Here is a 17150-nt window from a genome sequence, read left to right on the forward strand (position 1 = left end):
TCAAAATATAAATGGATTGAAATCCTAAACCCTCTCTGGCTTTCTTCGGGTATGTGACTTTGTAATAGGCGGTCAAGGTAAACTGAGATCCTCAGTGTGGGTCGGGATGCTGGTGACTTGAAGAAGAGAGGAGAGAAGCACCCAGACCGAAAACCAGGGAGGAGGTGGGCGAAGAAAAAATCCTACAAGCAAAAGAGAAATCTCAGGAAGGGTCCCATGTCTCAGCCTTAGATCTCAAGCTACAGGGCCAGGGAAGGGTAAATACCTGTTGTTGAAAACATTTAATCTGGTATTCTGTTACTGTGTCTTGCCAGACTTATAAATATATATTTAAAATACATATCCATTTATATATTCGTAATGTCCATATTCTGCAAGATCAATGTTTATTATCATAAAAACCTTGATATTTGTTATTTGCAGTATAATAGAATATAACCATTGTACACACACATATATTTTATATGTACTTATTGAAAATAGTCATTATTTTCACTTAATGAAATGGATAAGATCTAGACATGAAAAATTAGGATCGCCCTCAGTGTGGAAACTCTGAATCAATCTCAGTTATTTCGTGATCCAATTAGATATTTCAAAACACTTTTCCATTGCATTTACCAGGGCAATAGCATTCCCTCTCAGGATGATTGTGTGGGTTTTTTTTTTTTTAAGTAAAGCTACTGACATTTCGTTTGCACCCTCCATTAATCATGTTTTGGTTCAGTTCCTATCTTTAGTGAGCTAATTTTCAAGTTAGCTTAAACAATATCAGACGACCGCCTTCTGATAGAAAAAGGCTTCCATGAAACATGGACATAAAAAAGAAACTGATTAACCCTCTTGCATTTGTGAATTCTGCCTGTAAATGGTTTAGGAAACAAATGTCTATACACGTTGTGGATTTCATTTATTCATGGCATTTTCTTGCCATAGGAATTATGTACCGAATTCGTTTCACCTTGGATTGTGCAAAGAAGCAGTAACTTTGTCTTCAATGAGACCAGCTACCATCTCAGGGAAAAAGAGAGACTTAAGGGAATTAATATAGTGTTTGTTTTTTGACACTCTTTTTGTGAATCAGTGAAATCTTAAAATTTTGCAAAAAGATCCATACTGTAAATTATGTTATATAAATTTATGCCATAAGTCTATTGAAATGGGTAATACTTTAGGGAATTTATAGTGTTGCAGGTTGACTCTTTGTTATTTAAATATTGCTCAAAAGTCTAGTGTGGGCAGAGCTGGGGCTTTGGAAGAAAGATGACCGGATCGAGGGGCAACCGTGCCCTTCAGTGGGTTGATACGCAGGAGGTTCCTAGATTGATATGTTGTTTACAGGGGGCCCTCGCTAGAGGAGGTAGGTTACTGGGGCTCCTTTGGAAGGTTCCACTCTTATTCTGGGATTCTCCTTTCTCCCTCTGCTTCCTGGATGCCATGATAGGACCACATTTCCTCCAAATGGTGTCTACCATATTGGTTCTTGGAGTCATCATACCATGAACTGAACCTTTGACACGTGAGTGACAACAAATCATTCCTTTTTAATTTACAAGTGTCAGGTAGGACCACATTTCCTCCAAATGGTGTCTACCATATTGGTTCTGCCTTGGAGTCATCATACCATGAACTGAACCTTTGACACGTGAGTGACAACAAATCATTCCTTTTTAATTTACAAGTGTCATGTATTTTGTTCCAGTGGCAGGAAAGTTGACTGATATGCAGCCCCCTCAATCTGAAAATTTGCAATCCAGAATGCTCTACACGGCGAAAGTTTTTCCATGCCTAGATGACCTAAGTGGAAAATTCTATACTGTGAGCCTTCACTTCATTGGTCAGAATCACTTAAAATGCTACCTAAAATTATCTTCAGGGTATAAGTTGTACAGGAAGCATAAATGAATTTTTTTGTGCTTAGAACTGAGTCTTATCCCAAGACATTTTTTATAAATATGCAAATATTTCAGAAAAAATCCACAATTCCAAATGCTCTGATTTCATCTTTTCATATAGGGAATACACAACTTATACCATAGATAAGCAATAGAAGAGAAATATGAACTCTGTGTGTCATAATTATAGAAATATTCCAAGTTAGAAATATAGGATGTGGGGAAGTGTGCCAACAAGATGTTATAAAATAATACCTGTGAATATTTGTAAGAATCCCTGGGCACAAAGCTACATTAATTAAAGATAAGAAGTTATATTAATTAAAATGCACAATTGAATGAATTTGATAAGCTTGCCATTTTTAGAATTCTTTATAGATAGCATCTTATAGTGAGGAAAAATATGCCATTTTTGGTTGTACTGTATTTAAACAATTGTACTGGTAAGTGGTTTATTAAAGAGAAGAAATAACATGGATTAAAATGATCGATTGATTAAAATATAAACGCTTCTTAACAGGTAACAAAAATACCACGAGGACTATAGTCATTAATTACCAATTTAGATAAATATGTATGAAAAAATTACTCAGTATTTTTTGTATAGAATCGATTGAAGTCACACACCCCCACACTGGGTTTCCTATTTTATTTAGAGAACTTCCTGGCTTGCTATAGAAATACAGGTTAACATGACTTTGCTAATAGAACTCACAAATTTAAGCCTAGAGTCCTTATTGAAATAGGTCAAATACTCAGAAGGAACCTCAAGTTAAAGTTGTTTCTATCTGTATCTGTATCTGTATCTGTATCTGTATCTGTATCTGTATCTGTAGCTGCATCTGTATCAGTATCTGTATCTGTATATCTCTATCTCTATCTCTGCCTCTGTCTCTGTCTCTGTCTCTCTCTGTCTCTGTCTCTATCTCTGTCTCTATCTCATAGGCTGGAGATTTAGCTCCAGCAATGTAAGTACCTGCCTGGCAAGTGTGAGGTCATGAATTTCATCCCCGGTACCCTCTCAAAAATTTATATATATATATATATATATATATATATATATATATATATATACACACACACACACACACACACTACTAATCTCTGAAAGTTCATACAAAACAATAGTTTGTGCTCTCATTGATTATATGATCATTTTTTCTTGCCTAAATCTTGTAATCTGAACAACTACCTCTAAGATAGTTAGAGGTGCAGTATATTAACTAGGGTTAATTTTCTGCTATTTATGTTTTGAAATTCGATATCATTTCTATCTCTATTTTTGTCCTGTTTTTAAAATGAGAAAGAATTTTTAAAAATTATTTAGGAAAGATAAATAGATAATGTCAAACCATAAGTGGAATGCCACAAAGAAAATAGTTATTTAAGTAGGTTTTTTTTTCTCCTGAAATCAATGTTAGGTTTAATAAGTAGGAATCCTAGAGAATTTCAAAAGTTCTGAGGGACGATGTGATGCTAGGTATCCACTAAGATCAAGATCAGTTTTGCTAATTTTCAATATTCATAGTTACATTCTACTGACAGTGAAAAAATATGGCAGAAAGTCAAAAAAAGAGAAATCTGCATTGGACAGGGTCCAAGAGAAAGAAGCAAATGATCTTTTAGTTGTTTGGTTATTTTTTGTTTTATTTTGTTTTTTTGTGGTAGAGTCTTATGGATCATGCGTCACATTCTCTCCATCGCGTGAGGGCATCTATTAACTTTCTGTGGAATGAGAGAGACTTATCTGAGTTCTGTTATCCAGAAATCTATCAAGGGATAGCCATGTAAGTATGGAACATCTGTTTCCTTTGCCTCAACCCTCGTGAGAATTAAATCTGATAAAATATGGGCCCCATTCTTAGGTCATAAAAAATAAATCACATTACCAGGGGTAAATTTATGGTGTAGCTCAGTATTCCAGGTCAATAAAAATAACCCCTTAGCAAGAAGTATTCCAAACCTTCAGACATCACTGGTCAGGAGCTGGTCTTAAAGACCTTGCAAATGTACAGCGTCCGCTCACCTTGGTCTTTGTGGACTTGGTTTGGAAATCTTGCCAAAATTGTCAGAGGGAATTTCTGATTTGGAAAAACAGAGCTTAATTTTAGCATTTAATTAGGAACTCTTTATGTAATTCTAAGGACATGACCATCCAGTCAGCCTTAAGTTCTTAATTATTGGCCAACATCACATTCTTTTAAAAGCACTGCAGACATATTTATCTCTGAGTGTGTTGGCTTGAGGCACTTGTAACCAACCACTGGAAGTCGGTTAGAAACCACAGAACATTATCCATCACAGTTCTGAAAGCTGGAGTCCAGGGTAAAACCACATCAGTTGTCTGTTGAGAAACTGGTTCCCATTTCACAGACGGTGCCTAATTTTTTTTTGCTCTTCCCATGTTGGACAACAGAGAAGTCCCTTGGGCCATACTCCAAAGCTGATTGGTTCTGATTTATCAAAGAGTGTGGAGCTGAACAGAGAATTTGTTCTTAGATCTGCCTTGAGGCTGGTTCATCTTCTTTTACGCCGTTGTTGGAGTTGCACCCAGACTAAAAATGTTTACTCTGGTGTTCAGCATGCAATCCAGATTCTATGGATGCTCACCTCCTGCGATCAAGTGAGAAAATCTTTACAGAAAATTTCTTCATGTGCGTTACATTGGCTCCATTTATCCAGAAATCTTGGACTAATCACTTGATTTCAGAAGTCTACCTTCTAGAACATGCACAGATATTTGTTTTTAAAAATTAGAGCTCTAAAAATAAAAAAGAAAAGATCCAATCAAAAAATAGTCCAGTGGAATAAACTGATACTTCTCAGAAGTATAAATGTTTAAGAAATATAGAAGGAAATGCTCACCTTTGTTGGGCATGACAGAAATCCAAATTAAAACAATGCTGAGATTATGTTTTACCCCAGAAAGTATGGAAATTGGCAAAGCATCAAATAATGACAATGGCTGGAGGCAATGGGAAAACTGAACACATCTAATTCAGTGGTATAAATATAAAATAGTCCAACTAACGTGGAATACAGTATGCGGATTTCCCAAGAGACTGAATACACAAGTCCCATTGGAGTCAGCTGTTCTCACTGTGTTTTCCAGAGAGACAAAGAGATAATATAGTGATGCATACACACCCATGTTCAGAACAGCGTAAATTCATAATAGTGTAATCTTGGAAGCAGTCTGTATGTCCATCAACAGATGAACGGAGAGAGAAAATGTGGATTTCAGCCCCTGAGCAAATTGTGTTTCCTCCTTTATGACACAAGCTGGAAGGAATCTTGAGTCTATTAGGGAATGAACACATGAACACATGGGACTGGTTCATGTAAAGACTATATAACTCTGTCTATATGAACCAGCATTCCTGGTCCTGGGATATAGTCCCTGAAAACCAGAAGTTAAAGGACAAGAGCTTCAACCTAGTGCAATGGCTTAGGAGATGCAGTCCATGGCTCCAGGGCAGAAACATCATGGCGGATGGGTCTAGTGGAGGTAAATGCTTAATTCATGGTGGTCAGGAAGGAGAGCAGGGGCATGGTGTCAGAAAGAAAGAGATCAGGGCCCAAGTACAGCACCTACGGTCATGTTTCTGTGGCTCATCCATACACACACATATAAGAATTCTTTCTAAATTCCCTAGTTAGCTCCAAAGTCAAGAGAGTTGGCATAATTAAGCTTATTCACACTTTCTCAGTAGGAAACAAAAAATTCGGATGCATGCTTCTCCAGAGATGAATTTCATTGTTATCATAAATGTAATGAACCAGTCATAAAATGACCAGTCTGTTATAATGTGTAACTCGGGGGTCCTGGATTGGATGCAATGATAGACATGGTAGTTCCCACGGGTTAAATGAATAGAGCGTTATTTTGTAGTATGTGTGGAGTTTATAGTTGGTGACCAAGGCAGCTTTTTGCTGCTGTGATCAGATTCCTAGGAGAATGAACCTAGGAGAATCCATGAGCTGTGAATCCACCGAGACATGGATCCCCTGAGAAAGGCAAGACCCTCAGGATCCAATCAGCTCCCTGAGTTTCACACCTCAACAGCACTCGGGTCTAAAACTGACTCCTCACTGGGCCAGTGCAGGAGACCAGTGCAACCTTGGAGGAGACAGACATCTCGGCTTTGGGTCAGATCTCAAGACAAAAGGCAAGACAAATGCAACCACACCCTAAGAAAGAATGTCAGGGATTGATATTCCAAATAGGTCTCTATCACCCAGAGGAAGCCAGGAGTCACCATCCCAACGCCCTACAGGAAGAGTCACTTGCTCTGTAGCCATGCCCACTTGCTAGGTGACTCGCTCCCCATTGGTCCCCCGTTTAATCAATTTTACATGAGCAATTAATCTTATTGGTTGATCATAGTTCTGTCCCGCCTCATGCCCACCATGTTTTCCCCACCTTGGACCCATGTCATGTCATGATTTTACTCTGTAAAAGTCCCTAGAAAAGACAGAGTCCTTGGCAGCCTGCTAGGACCCCTCCTCTCTCCCCCAGACAGAAGCTTTCTTTCTCTTAATAAATACATTCTGTTCCTAACCTCCATTCTTCTTTGGTTTTAGAGAACACAAACTCGTACTGGACATACAGCAGGTTGGGAGTTTCATTCCCCTGTATCAATACACACTGTCTAGTTGTCTTAGTCTTTATAAGCGGATTCTATGATTGAACTTTTTGTCTTTAAGTTGCAGAGGGCTGTACTCAAAACTGCTGAGCTGTAAGCAAAAAAAGTGGTTGAAATGGAGGATGTGATGTATATTTTCCCCATTTCTTTTTGAATTTAGAGCGTAGCTTGTCCCTAGGGTTCCAGAATTCTGAGATCAGCAAGCCTCTGTCCTCGGTGGGTCTGTGCCTGCATTGCATAAAGAATAAATAGGCTTCCAATGAAACACAGAGCAAGACATTTAGGACATAAGGAGGCTTCAAAATAGGTTACACCCAAATGAAAAGAACGCATTTGTACATTTTAGGTTAGCTTAAGAAAAAATCCCTATAAAAGCTGCTCTAAAATTGGTGCTAAAAAAAAAGGTCACTTTTTTTTTAAATAAAGCAAATGTTTCATTAGCATTTTCCTGCTGATAGCCTGATAATAATTGCAGCTTAGGTCTTCATTCTATTTAGCGATGTGCTTTGTTTAAGGTGGTGCTCAAATTTCACCCAACCCATGGCCAGCAAGCTCAAAAGAAGCACCTCATTAGGCAGTGAACCCAAAACAAATGTTAAGAAAATTATACTGCAGGCCGATAACAACACGGGCTTTTGTTCTCTAACAAAAGAAGACAAGCTCATTAGCTCAGCACTGGGATGTTTAACCTGTGATTTGGATTCTGCAGAGAATAACACAAGATTCTGTGCATTGGACGCTTTTCCAGCTGGAGACGTGCAAGGGGGGTTCACAGGTAAACTAAGCCCCTGTGAACGGCAGTGGAAGGTGGTACCTTTGCTTCTAGGGAAAATAGGTGTGTAGTCAGGGGTTGTGTGAAGAACAATTACAAAACACAGATTTTATAACATGTATGATGTCACCCAGAGTTAATACAAGAAAGTGCAGGAAATCTGTCCACAACACTGAAGACTTAGAATGTTCAGCCAAGCGCCTGGATCCCACAGCAATGTCCTGCATGACTTCAGATGAAGACCCAGAGCTCGTGACAATGCCTCCCACGAGTCCAACAGGAGGTCCAGAGCCCACAAGAGGGACTCACATCAGTGTCTTTACGGATCCGTGCTGGGAAGGCCCACAGGTCAGCAGTGGAAGCCAGAAAGTCTGTGCCAGCAGGATGAAGGAGCTGTGCTTGTAGGTTGAGGGTTCTACACAGGAACCGAGAGGTCATGTTTAAAATAAACACCAGGGCTGCCCTGCAAAGCATCACAGCCATCCTCAGCGACATGGAGACCCCAGGCTCCTCTGATGAATAGTTGAGTACATGCCAGGAAGCCAGCATGATGAGTTTCTCTTAAACAGCGCACGTCTTCCCCTCCAGAGCCAGGAAGCGATGCTCGATGTAAGGACCAGAGCTCCCCCAAAATGAGCCACGGCCACTCTCACCAACAAGGTCTCGAGCTCCTCTGATGACAATAGTCAAACTCACACTGGGCAAGCTAAGCTAGTCCTGAGGAGCTCCTCCAGGAGAACCAGTGGCTCAAAACAGCAAAACTTAGAGAAACCGCCTCCTTCTCCACATCTCTATTTGTGCTGGCAACTTTCTTCAGGTGGAGCATCTATGCTCAGCACCATGGTGATGCAATTACACTGGTATTAAATTTACCATCAGCTTTTAACCCATAACAACAGATTTTCCTTTTCTCTGTGCAATGTGCGAGATCTCTCGGTCTCAGTTACCTTTCTCGTTTCTGACACAAAATACTACACACTGAAAGTGAACAGAGAGGTTCATTTGGCTCACAGATTGTAGGAGTTTCAGTCCATCATCAGTGGGCTCCAGGGCAGGGCGAGGTGCCAGAGCGCATCACAGTGGAGAAATAGTTCGTGGCAAGCAGAAGATATTAAAAGCAAGCAATCAGGGGATTTTAACAGCATCTTTCTGCCCGCTATATTTTATCCAGGCTCCTGGGAGAAGGTTGCACACATAGACCTAACCTTAGCACCTTTGAACCTAGCATTGCATCAATGATGAATCCCAGCATCACACACTCTAGATCGAGTCACCTCTGAAAAAGCTCACTCTGTGCCCACTAGAGGTTTTGGGGTGTCGTCTAGACACAAGCCATGAAATAATGCTAAATAACAGCCTACAGACTACAACCAGTGAATGATGATCATGATGTGCTTTAACTTTAAAGTGCAACTCTCAATACATTTTTTTTTTTAACTTTTTATCGGTACTGAGGATCGAACTCACAACCGCCTGCTTGAAAGGCAGGTGCTTATGCCGCTGAGCTAAATCCTCAGCCCTCTCAATACATATTTTTAAGCCAGGAGTGGTGATACATGTCTGTAATCCAGTGCTCTGGGAGGCTGAGGCAGGAGGATGGTGAGTTCAAACCCACGCAGGGCAATTATGCGACTTGGCAGATTCTGTCTCAAAATAAAACCAAACCAATAAACAAAAAGGATTCAGGATTGACCTCAGTGCAAAGGCCCTTAGGATCAGTCGCTGTTACCAGCAGTATAAAAATAATATTTTTGATACTATTGTATATGAAGTTATACTCAACTATTTCAAAGAAGGAGACATCATGGTAGTTACTGTTAATTACAGGTTGTCTTCTGGTGAAATATTGTTTTGCTTACATTGTTCTGATCTGTTGTTATGTGCTGTTTTGTCTTAATCTCTTTAAAATAAAATTTAAAAAATAAGATTTACAGAGTCAAGGGAGAAAGAGAAGACATTACCAGACCCCACTCATATGAAGGTAATATGTAATGAATGCTTTAAAAGATAAAGTCATTAATGTTCTCCAGTTCTGGAAATTAGAAGACCAAAATCAAAGTCCTTCTGAGAACTGTCAGGCTCAATTCTTTGCTCTTCAAAGGTTTGATGATTAATCTATGTGTGGGATATACAGTAAATATGCCATTATGGGAAATGGGTACATATCCACATTACATGATTTGTACCTTCCACTTCTTTCTACCCAGAGATCAAGTTTCCATCTGTGTGAGGTGTATATCCCTTTGATCCCACTATCTTTTGGTTTGCTCTTTATTTACACATTGGGTTACTCATATGAGAGAAACCATGTGATACTGTAGCTTTGTGTCTGATTTAATTCACTTCATATTACAGTCTCAAAGTACATCCGTGATCCTCCGAGCAACTTCACCAAATCCTTCATCATGGCTGCGTAGTACTCCACTGTGTGCAAACACCACGTGTCCTTTATCCGTCCACCTGTTGCTGGACACAGAGGCTGCTTCCAAGCTATTATGTATAGTGCTGCCGAAATATGAGGGTGCGTGGATTCCTGTCATAGCGTGTTTCTATCACAGTGTCTTCTAGTTGACTTTTTGGCGGTTACCTGCGGTCCTCTATTTTTGGGGCCTTAGCCCCATTCCTGCCTCCTATTGCCCTTGATTGTCACTGAGACTTGCTGTGTGTTCATTCCTCCATGTGGCTGTGTCCTAACTAACTCTTCAAATGTCACCAAAGTGATGTCATGGGGGCCCAGCCTGTCAACACTACCAGATCTGCAGGAAGACCTGTTTCCAAACCAATCTCACGTTCTTCGCCATCAGAGACTCAGACTTCAACACAGATGCAGCTGGGAAACAGAGTGGGGGTGTCCCAGGGTGATGCCCCCGAGTTTCTAACTTGACCCCACCCCAGAATCCCAGCCTTGTGCCCTCCCTGGCTGCAGCCATGGTTTCTAAAGTTCTTCTCACCCTGAGTTTATCTGCATTGATTTTCGTTTGCTTTCTGAAAACACTGCATGAAATTTTACTTCTGCTGATTACTAAGCGTTTGCTTCCTGTCTTAAACAGATAGCAGCCTGCAAGATACCTCCTTTGCTGAGCCCAACTCGCGTGTCTGCAGGTAGTTACTCAACTTCACCTCTGATCTGAAATTCCAGCAAATTTCATGTAACTCAAACTTCCCACCAGCATGCCTTCCTGCGTGTGGAAGGATGTGATCTCAAGTCTGTCTACTTTCTTAGACCCACTGACGGTCACAGTGGAATCACAGTGTACTGTCCTCTTTTCTTAGCTAAAAATAAAGTAAAATATTACTCCCCTCCCCTCCCCTGGTGAGCCACTGGTTCTCCTGGAGGAGCTCGTGATGCTGGCCTCTCCAGTGTGAGTTCATCCACTGACATCAGAGGAGCTCAGGACCTTGTTGGTGAGAGTGGCTGTTGTTCATTTTGGGGGAGCTCTGGCTCTTACACTGAGCATCGCTTCCTGGCTCCAGAGGGGAAGACGTGTGCTGTGCAATCTCCTGTACAAACTCGACATGCTGGCTTCTTGGCATGTACTTGGCTGTTATCATCATTAGAGGAGCTCGAGGCCTCCGTGTTGCTGAGGATGGCTGTGGTGCCTCTCAGGACAGCCCTGGTCTTTGTTGTGAGTGTAACTTCTCGGCTCCAGTGAAGAACCCTCAACCCACCAGCACAGCTCCTTCACCTTGCTGACATGGACTTTCTGGCTTCCATGCCGACCTTTGGGCCTTCCCAGCATGGATCCATAAAAGAGACTGGTGAGAGTCCTTCTTGTGGGCTCTGGACCTCCAGTCGGACTCCTGGGAGTCATTGTCATGAGCTCTGGGTTTTCGTCTGGACTGATGTGGGACATTGCTGTAGGATCCAGGCCCTGGGCTGAATATTCTGGGTCTTTAGTGTTGTGGACAGATTTCTTGCAATTTCTTGTGATGAACTCTGGGTCCCCATTGTAAATAATGTTATTAATCCTGCATCCTGATTCTAACAACCCCAGATCCCAAGACACCCTTGGGAGACACCCTCTGCTGTTGTTACGGGGTGGCACATCTTAAAGCCTGGCGTCTTCTGGCCTCTGGAAATGACTTCAGGTTCTCTAGCCTTGGTCTCTTTGACCCACCGAGCACTCTATTCCACGGTCAGTGCTTTCTATCAAAAGAACCTCGGAGTCCTCTTAGAAGTGAGTTGATCGGGTTTGGCGTGTTAAAGCTTAATCGTGTGTGTGTGCATGCGTGTGTGCATGTGTGTGTTTTGGTACTGGAAATTGAACTCCTAACTGTGCTCACCAGGTGGATGCATACACTGCTGAGCTAAATCCCTGGTCCCTAAAGCCTACTCTCTGTAAAAATCTCAGCCTTCAAACCAAGACTCTGTTCCATTCTGAATGATAGTATCAAGTTTGAGGGTATAGGCAACTACTTTGAAGGCAATAAGATTCACAAAGATGCCCATTCTGGTTTGACTATTGTCTCCTTTGGAAGTCCTGTAATGTTTACAATGCCTAAGTTTTATTGGTCTTGTTCTCTACTGTTTTGTCCAACTTTATAATATCTAATGAGATAGACAATTCTTTTTAAGGAAACAAGAGACAACGTTGATAACCATTGTTGATAACCTTGTACTCTGTTCTACACCATGTGCTATGTCTATCCTTGGTATTGACTGACAGCTTTGTTTTGCCATATTTGACTTTATTCTCTCCCCCCAAAAAGTAATAAGAACTAAGAGTAATAAAATGCAAAATGTGTAAATTTTGTTGTAAAAAAGAGAGGGAGGAAAAAAAAAAGAGCTCTAACGGATATAACAGCAAGTGTGTTAAGGGGTGTTAAATAGCTGACTATATTAATGTTTTTGGATCATTGAACACAGTTGTTTGCAGTCTCTCTGTTTGAATGTCCACTTTGAATTCTTTGATACTGTGATTTGAGCAACTATTTTCAAGATGATAATATGTAATCTATTAACAGTTGATTTCTTACTGTTATAGGTTTTTTTTTGTAGTTCTGTATTACGTGTACCCTTACACCGCTTTGTTTTGTTTTGTGTTTTTCTCTTTTTCCTCTAAAATAAAATAAAATAAAATAAAAAACAAGACTATAGGAAACCAACAATGGCTACCGTGATGTCTCTCGTTTGCTTTGAAATAGCTGTCCATACCTTCACACACAATAAAGTAAAACAAAATAAAACGGAATAAAACCAATCAAAACCAAAGCATGAAAGCATTGTGGGGCTTCAAAACAAGACCGTTGTTTTGTTTGACTTTATTGTATGGGCAGCTACTTTGAACAAAGCGAGAGACATTATGGTAGCCACTGTTGATTTCCTGATGTCTTATTTTGAAGTTCTGTTTTGCTTGAATTGTTCTGCTCTGATTTGCTTCACTCTATTCTGTGTTGTTTTGTTTTATTCACTTTAAAATAAAAAATAAAATAAAATGATTTAAAACATTGGAAAAAAATTCTCCCCTTTGCCTCCTGGGAGAAATGTCCTCTCCTCTCTAATCCTCTAGGATTTTGTAACTGAGAGGTCTTTATTTAAATGGTAGCAATCTTATATCTTGTCACCTCCTAAAAATAATTGGGACTATCATAGGAAGACCCTTGAAAACCAAGTTTATAAACCATGGTTTAAAAGGGGAGATTTGGTGCCATAAAAGCTATTGACCCTTCCGGAAGAAACATGAATGAACATACCTTCTGTCATGCTGCCTAGAAAACTCATGGACAAAATATAGGTCTTAAATCAACAGGAAATGAAGGAACTATTACATTATGCAATACAAGCCACAGAAGGACCTGGTTTATATTTTGGTCCACAAAAGGAATGCTTTTATATACTGCTCAGAATTAAGCATGGTGTTTACTTGTCTTAAATAAGTGAGGGCAGTTATAGTTTGCTGAACATGAAAAAGTAGGTCTGCTGGGTGTAATGGTGTGCCTTTACCATAGCAGCATTTGGGAGGCTGAGGCAGGAGGATCTCTGTGAGTTTGAGGTCAGCCTGGGCTACATAGTGAGCTCAAGGCCAGCCTGGCTGCACAGTGAGACCCTGTCTCAAAAAGAAGAAAGCAGGTGAAGAATGAAAATATTTTAGTTGTCCAAATTCTGTCATTCTCCTCCTCCTCTTCAGATGTATAATCCACCACAAGAGGAAGCAGGACACAGATTTGGGGGGAGCTGGGGGCTGGATTCAGGTGCTCCTCAATTCCAATTTAGAATCCACTACACCTCTTTCCCACACACCAGCTGCCTTGAGGGACAGTCGGATTGCTTCTGCCCAGAAATCTGTTCTCTGACTCATTTCTGAGTGGTAAGGTCCTGCAGAACCCCAAAGAATTGCTAAATATGTTCATGATTTCTCACGCTGGGCGTAAGAAAGGCCGCCCTGTTAACCGTTTTGTGGAGAGACCGTTTGCTGCCATGTAGAATCTGCATATTTGCGCTGAATCTTGCATCCCGTGTCATATTCATTCGAGAATGATGGGGCAGGTTCTCCATGATCCAAACGCCATGCACCTTGGTCACCTTCCGAGGACCACAACGGGGTACAGGAGGCAAAGGAGTTTGGGAAGAGATGTTTACTTAGCTCAAGGTTTTGGATGTTAAAAGAGACTGTGGCTGCAAGAAATTGAATTTAAGAGCACCTGAATCCAGCCCCCAGTTCCCCCAAAATCTGTGCCCTGCTGTCTCTTGTGATGGACTATGCGTCTCCTCCTGCAACACCTAAAGACTTCTTCTAAATTTCCATCTCTTAAAGGCCTCTGCTACAGCTATGAGCACCCTACAAACTAAACCTTTAGCGTGGACTTTTGCAAGCCTGAGTATCCCAACCACAGCGACTGGGATCATGGAGAGAAGATACAGCCCCAAATGAGTCCGATAGGTCCTTTGTCTAAACAGGGGACCGGGAGGAGCTGGCAGATGCTGGTGTTAGTCCACTGGAGCCTGTTTAACCCCACGACAGCAGAGATGTATCTAACAGAAGTCATGACGAAGACTGGTACAAACAGGACTTCCAGGACTCCTCCCGTCTCGAAGGATACTGGGCAGAAGTTATTTTAAAAATGCATATATTTTTTCAGGTCTACAAATGCAACATCGACTAACAGCTATCCATGGAGCATTACTCGAGAAAAACAAAATGCAGGCTGGTTCCCATCAAAACGGCGAGCTGTGCCTGTTATTAAATTACGTTTCTCCAAGTTGCATGATGCTTTTAGTGACCAGAATCCCAGACACATGGAAAAGCCAGTCGAGAATCAATCACCAGACAGGTGACGGTCTCCGTTCCCATGGAAGTGTCCCCAGATGCCTGTCATTAGATGGTTTCTAGGAGAGCTGACACACAAAGTCTACCGACAGGCAGAAAGAAATAAAAATGTAATCACAGAGGCAAACGTGGTGGTGAAAACATATGCTATCACTCTTGGAGGCTGAGGCAGGAGCATACAGATCTGAGTCCAGGCTGCGTAAATTAGAGACCCAGAAAGACCCTAAATCAAAGCTTAGAAATGAACACAAAGCAAGTCAGCATAGTACTGGGGATGTACCTCCATTCAGAGGAGTTGGGTTCAGTTTTCAATCACGCACACGTGCACACATACAAATGCACACACACACACACACACACACACACACACACAAGTGACAAATGACAGAGACTTGATAAGGGAAAGGGATGTTACCAGTGCACCTCAGAAGCGTGTTTTAAAAATGTCACAATGAAATCTATTATTGTGTGCAATTAATATGCATGGATAACGGCTCATAAAAATGGAGATATAATTGGTGTCAGCAACTTTTAATGAACTTCAAACCGTGACACGGGTGGGCACGCAATCAGGGAAAGCAGTTTGAAACACTAAGACTCTTGGCTAGAATAGTCAACTGGCTTCTAAAATCATGTTTCTTTATAAAAGAGACACAAAGCTATAGTAAAGGATTCTCGTGCGGTAGGAAACATTCTTTTATGTAGAAAGAAAAATGTGGATAAGTGTAGTCATGTGGTAATTTTTTATGAGACATTCCTCTGAGTCTCCGATACACACACTAGCATTTCTATAACAGTAAATGTTGGCCAGTAATTCCGCGGGTGGTTTTTAACTTGGGTCATCTAGTCAGCAGTTGGCTGTTTAAGACCCTGAGAGGAGTAAACTTTATTTGCTTTTTGCTTGGCTTTTTGTGACGCTGACAGCGATGGCCCGTGATCCCCTTTAAGACAGGTTCTCCCTGAGTTAACCCAGCTGGGTCTGTCCTGCCTCAGCCTCCAAAGAAGCTTAGGTTACAGGGACAGGTCGTTGCAGCTTGGAAGGAAACCTTCTAGATTGTGGAAAAGTATCAGAATCCAAAAGAATCATCAGTAGTAAGCCCTGTAAAATAACACAGCTGTGCAGTTTGAGGGTCTCGTGCATTTGTTCCTGTTAACACCAATGAGCTTGGAAATCTCAGAGCCGCTGTGTACACCAAGTCCGCCACCCGTGTTCACAGCAAATGCTTGGCCGATTCACACACCCCGACTTTGGCCAGCTTGAACTTGGGCGAATGTCACCCGTTTTGTTTTCTTTTGTAACTGAGATTTTACTGCTTGAAAACCAGTAAGCTTTTAAAACATGCCTCTAACTCTTTAAAGAAACACACAGCCGCGTGGTCTGTGGCTCACTTCTGTTGTGATAATGATTCTCGAATTCTGTCATCTGTGTCAAAACTCTGCCACTTGTCTTCGAGGTGGACAGGATGTTGCAGCGGGCACACAGCGTCATGGCCAGAGCTCAAGAAGTCCTCAGGCAGCTGCTGATCTGGGACACACACTTTCCAGGTGGCCTTGATTGAGGTACCAAAGCTCACCACTTTGCTCAAATACCAGATTCACTTAATTCTGCGTTCCCATCACCAGGGTGATTTATTCTCCCCTGATGAAGGGTGCTGTGAACCATTGCACAATTTTTTTTTTTCCCCGAAGATTTTCGGTCCAGAGTGTTGCACAGACCTGGGAGAAACACAGACTTGACTTCATTATTTGAAACAGGAGACAGGTTTTGATTCTGCAAAGTTCAGAGTGGCAAGGCACAGAATGGTCAGGATGCTTCTCACCCTCGTCTCAGAGACGTAATTTAGAAATCTTGGTGAAATGGCCCATCCAGGGTTATCCACGTGCTCTTCTGATTGGCTGTGCTGACAGGGCTCGGATGGGGCTGGGCTGTTATCTGATGCTCGACACCCCCAAAGCAGGAGTGTTGGAACAGGTCCACCTCTAACACACGGAGGGAGGATACCAGGAAGACCTCGAAACACCACGCAGAATGGCACACAGGATCATCAAATACACCTGTTTTGAAAACAGCCCCGGCAGGCACATAGTGATGCAAATTTTGCAACATAAGAATGGCAGGTGAGGGGACCCCAGGGGGGCACTGTTCATTTGCATATATCACACAATCACATGATGGAGCATGTGAGCTACTCCCACAGACCTAAGAGGCCGGGGCTTATTTATTTTGCAGGATGATCCGGGTATTTATTAACCATGTTTTCTTTATCACCTGTGTACCGATGCAGAGATGGTGACAGCCTCAGAATGGAGCAATGAAAGGACATTTTTTGTGGCAATGGTGCATTTTCTTGTTTTACTCCGTCATTTGTTAGGCGCTGTTAAACTGAGAGATGCACAATCTACAATTTGGATGCAACTCCTGGCACTGCAAAAAGAAATGAGCCATTTAACAATATGGTCTTAAAGTGTACTGATTGCCTACAGGTGATTAAAGCCTATCCTTCTTTATGGCATAGTAGTACTCCATCTTCTTTATTTGCTTATTTGTTGATAGACATATACACTGCTT

The sequence above is a fragment of the Cavia porcellus genome, unplaced genomic scaffold (assembly GCF_034190915.1).
Source record: "Cavia porcellus strain 051 isolate PalLab524CR breed Dunkin Hartley unplaced genomic scaffold, mCavPor4.1 scaffold_33, whole genome shotgun sequence".
Taxonomy (NCBI): Eukaryota; Metazoa; Chordata; class Mammalia; order Rodentia; family Caviidae; genus Cavia; species Cavia porcellus.